Raw genomic sequence first — 5,625 nt, forward strand, 5'->3', positions numbered from 1 at the left:
TGACATGCCTTAGGCTGAGATAACATCTGAGCTCAGGAGTCTTTCTGCATGTTTTTCCCTCTGTTCTTGCCTTGCCGTCATAAGAATGCTGAGATGAACCTAAGGGGAATTCTTCCTTATTAAGTTATAGCCCTTTATGTTATCTTTGTAAACACAACTTAGCGTTTCCTCCTACTCATCCACCCCTATTGAACACGCCTTTCTACTCCCCTAAACCAGTGCTGTTTTCTTCCCGAAAACTATATTACTTCTAATTTTGAGAACAGCACAGACAAGGACCTGGAAAATAATGTTTCAAGTTTTTTTAAATTAACCAAACAATGGATTTTTAAAATTAAGCCTCCTGGATGAGGCTTAGATAGTCTTCTGCTGGAAATTATCTGGTCCATAGGTGACTTTTAAGGACTGTGTCCTAAAGAAGGAGTGGGAGCCCTGATTGGCATTCTCAGTGGTTAGAACATTAACCTAGGGACTGAAAGGTCATAGATTTGAATCCCTTCAAAGGTAAGTACCTGGGTTGCAGGTTCAATCCCCAGACCAGGTTGGTGTGTGTGCAAGAAACAACCAATCAATGTGCCTCCCTCACGTTGATGTTTCTCTCTTTGTATCTCTCCCTTTCTTTTGCACTCCCTCTAAAAATTAATAGGGGAAGAAATATCCTCAGGTGAGAATTAACCAAATAAATAAATAAATAAATAAATAAATAAATAAATAGGGCCTGAACATAGGTCACTAATACCACAAAGTGCAGGTGTAAAATGAGGCTATGGAGGACATTACTTACAAGTTGATAATGCATTGTCTCCAGATCTCAAACCACTACCAGTGTTTTGTGAAGCACCTCAGTACCAGGAAGCCCTAAATCTTCCTATGGTAGGGGTCTTAAGTAGAATTGTTTTTATAAATCTATTCTAAACTTAACCTTTGAACCTAAAATTTCCTGTTCCTAGTCTCCACCAAAATCTGATGCTATTCTTAGATAATAAGCAAGGAAAGAAGGCTGATACTTCTTGTCTGTGACAACTCACAGAGCCATGGTTTTACAACATCAGATATCTTTAGTTAATAGATTCTACACAATTTGCCAAGGGTAATAACTCTGAAGATAAGTATTCAGTTGATCCAGATAAACTGAAATTAACCAAATGCTATAAACATATTATTTCCTACCTCCTTTCTGTAACATTAGCTCTACCTCTGCCTCATCCTATTGATAGGATAAATTAGCCCTATCAAGATAGTAGGGTAACTATCAACTTTCCTTAATTGCTTTTCTTTTAACATCAGAAACCCAAACACTGTATAGAACTTTTAATTCTAACTCTGATTAAGTAACAAAGGTGGGAGCTACTGTCATTAAATAATTATAAAGCAAGAAAAATTTGCAAAATAATCTGTCTTTAAATTTTAGGAAATAAACACAAGAAAATCAAGTGATACAAGTCCTAAGATTGTCTCAGCTTTCTGGAGGTAATTTTTTATTGTGGGCAAAGGAACAGAAAACACAAACAAAATGCCAATAGGCCTGACTGAATTGAGAAGACATACTATGTCTCAGGGAGGCTAAGGTGGTAGGAAGATGTAAGGCTGACTTGTAGAAAGAAGAGAACTATGAATAAAAATAGTACCAGAACTTTTCAAATAAAGCCCTTTGGAAAAGTTTTGACTATTGAATAGCACATATGAAAACTAGGCAAAGAATGATCAACATTGCCTTAATGCGAGTACCAATGAAAGAGAATAAAGAGCCTAGTAACAAACCCATATATATATATATATTTAAATAACAGAAATATATATATAATTAAATAACAGAAATAAATATATAATTAAATAACAGAAAAGAGTGCTAAGATCATTCAATGAATAAAGGAGAGTCTTTTGAACAATGAATAAAGGAGAGTCTGGGAAAACTGGATATCCACATGCAAAAGAATGAAGTTGGACTTGTGCTTCTTCATATATAAAACCAACAAAATTGATTAAAGACCTATGAAAGCTAAAATTTTATGACTCTCAGATGAAAACATAGGGGAAATTTCATGATATTAAATTTGACAACGATTTATTGATTATGATGCCAAAAACACAGGCAACAAAAAAAATTGATATATTTGGCCACATCAAAATTACACTGTGCATAAAAGGGCAAAATTAACAGAGTGAAAGGCAACCCATGGAATGGAAAAAAGTATTTGCAAATCACATACTGATAAAGATTAATATCCAGAGTATATAAAAGATTCCCAAAATAACAATAGCAAATTATTTAAAAATGGGCAAAAAGGTTGAATAGACATTTCTTCAAGGGAGATATACAAACAACCAGTAAGTGCATGCAAGGATATCAACATCATTAATCAGTAGAAAAATACAAATAAAAAAACACTACCTCATACTCATTAGGATAACTACTATAAAAAAAAAAACAGAAAATAAGTGTGACAATGATGTGGAGAAATTGAAACTTTTGTGAATTATTCATAGTAGTTAAAATATAGAGATATCCCTTCACTTAGGATGGAGGTCATGTCCTAATAAATCCATCTTAAGTTAAAAATATTAAGTTGAAAATGCATTTAATACATCTAGCCTACCAAACATCATAACTGCCCTGGCTGGTGTGGCTCAGTTGGTTGGGCATCATCCCATGCACCAAAAGGTTCCCAGTTCAATTTCTGGTCTGGGAACATGCTTAAGTTTTAGGGTCAATCCCTGGTTAGGGGCATGCAGGAGGCAGCTGATTGGTGTTTCAGTCTCACATAGATGTTTTTCTCTTTCTCTCTAAAACTTGATTTAAAAAATTTTTAGAAAACCTAAACCCAAACATCAGAAAAGCTTAGCCTATCTTAAATGTGCTCAGAACACTTACATTAGACTACAGCTAGGCAAAATCATCTAACACAAATCCTATTGATAATTCCCAATATAAAGAGAAAGTATCATACTGCGTATCGCCAGACTAGGAAAATACCAAAATTCAAATTTTGAAGTACGGTTTCTACTGAATGCACTTTACTTTTGCACCATCAAAAAATCATAACTCATACCATCTATGCCCACTGCTGAAACAGAAAAAGCAAAATGTGGTATTTACCTTCAATGCAGTATTTTTCAGCTTAATTCTGAAATATGTTATGACATGGAGAATCTTGAGGAAATTATGCTAGGTGAAATAAGTCAGTGAGAAAAAATAAATACTGTATGATTCCACTTACTTGAGTTACTGAGAGTAGTCAAATTCATGGAGACAAACATAGAAACCTGACTGCCATGGGTTGGTGGGAGAGAGGAATGGGACTTATTGTTTATTGGATAGAGAGTCTCACTTTTTAAGATGAAAAACTTTCTGGGAATAGATGGTGATAATGGTTCCACAACAATATGATTGTACTTCATCATTAAATTGTATGCTTAAAATGGTTAACATGATACATTTTGTTACATGTATTTTACCATAATTTTTTTAATTGGGAGGGGGTGGACTATAGACTTCAGACTAGCCTAAATTAATTCAGTGGGTGAAATTATACTGAATTTTAGCCTAACAATAAGTTACTTTGTTCATCATGGTAAAATTAAAATTCTAGTTGAATAAATAAAATTTTATGATGGAGAGTTCAAAAACAACATAAAGTTATATTCAGCCAAAACCGGTTTGGGTCAGTGGATAGAGTGTCTGCCTGTGGACTGAAGGGTCCAAGGTTCGATTCTGGTCAAGGGCATGTACCTTGGTTGTGGGCATATCCCCAGTAGGGGGTATGCAAGAGGCAGCTGATCAATGCTTTCCTCTCATTGATGTTTCTAACTCTCTATCTCTCTCTCTCCCTCTCTGTAAAAACTCAATAAAATATATATTTTTAAAATAAAAATAAAACAACATAAAGTTATATTCAGATAAATGTAATCATCCCACTTCTTTTATGCTTTCTACGTGTTCTCATCCTCATTGCTCCTATTTATCACATAAATTCTAGAGTGTTACTAGTAGTCTTTGGCATTGGGTATTTCTAAGTTTTATTTGACTTATTTTTTATTTGGACCAATATTTGAATAGAAAAGGCTTGACAATTTTTTTCTTTACATTTCCCAAGTTTTTATGATTTGTCTATTTGTATTTTGTTGTTGTTAATCCTTTCCAAGAATAGTATTTTTCCATTGATTTTTTTTTTTTAGAAAGAATGGAAGGGAGGGTGGGGAGAGATATAGAAAGGGGGAGATATTTATCTATTTGTATTTTTGTTAACAATTTCTTTTTTATGGCACTTGATAAGTCAACCTGTTCTTCCCCATTTCTCCTTCAGATAATTTAGTAAAGTTGTTATTCCTGGTTAACAAAGAATCAGAAATGGAGTCAGTACTTAATAAATGTTAATTGCAATCATTCCGAATTTTAGAGTTCACTTGCCACTGGGGTAGACATTGGATTAGATGATGGAATTTTTAGTCAAAGAGATTATTTTAGGTGATCATTATTGTAATATAGTCGAGAAGTTGTTGTACATGCAAATCATACAAGAGTTGATGGTATGCTTATTTTGCAAATATCCTACAAGGTCTTTGAAAAAAGTAAAAATAGTAATATCTAACAAATACTCAGTGTCTCATATTTGCCAGGTATTGTGTCCAAAGTCACACAGCCAGTATACAATAGACTTGGGATTAAAATACAAGACCTGTGTGACTCTCAAATCTGTGCTAATCTTACAGTCCTTGACTTCCTGTTTGTTTTTGTTTTTTTAAATCACACTTAAACATCTCACCCCTGATTCTTTATAAATAGCATGTATTTTCCACATGGTATACATGCCTTTTTATTTGCTGTCCTCCAATAATTAGTAATCATGAATAACATCATTCAGCACACCTTTTCCCACTTAGTATATATGACTTTTGTGTAGGAGTTTCCTTTGAAACTTAGATCTCAGACTATTTATTTACTGAGGAGAAGAGGTTCATTTCCAATTCAGCACCTTAGGAAAAAATACATCTGACTAAACAGGCTATAAATCCACGGTAACAAAACTTATCAGGACACTTATATGACAAACCTAAAGCCAGATTATACTCAATGGGCAAAAACTAAAACCATTTCCCTAAGAACAGGAACAAGACAGGGATACCCACTTTCACCACTCCTGTTAAACATAGTACTGTAAGTGCTACCATAGTCATCAGATAAGAAGAAGAAATAAAAGGCATCCAAATTGGAAAAGAAGCAGTAAAATTGCCATTATACACAGATAATATGATGTTGTACATAGAAAACCCCAAAGACTCCAAAAAACAAAACAAAAAAAAACTACTAGAACTAATAGATGAATTTGGCAATATAGCTGGATACAAAATTAACACCCAGAAGTCTATGGCTTTTTTATACACCAATAAAGAACTCACAGAAAGAGAAACTATTATAAAAAAAATTCCATTTACCATTGCAACAACAACAACAAAAATTAAGATACCTAAAAATAAGTTTAACCAAGGAAGTAAAGAACCTGTACTCAGAAAGTTATAGGATGCTGAAAAAAATGATAAAGGAAACCATAAACAAATGGAAGAATATACCATGTTCATGGATTGGTAGAATCAACATCATTAAAATATCCACACTACCCATAGCAA

This window comes from Pipistrellus kuhlii, unplaced genomic scaffold, assembly GCF_014108245.1.
Source record: "Pipistrellus kuhlii isolate mPipKuh1 unplaced genomic scaffold, mPipKuh1.p scaffold_m20_p_2, whole genome shotgun sequence".
Lineage (NCBI taxonomy): Eukaryota > Metazoa > Chordata > Mammalia > Chiroptera > Vespertilionidae > Pipistrellus > Pipistrellus kuhlii.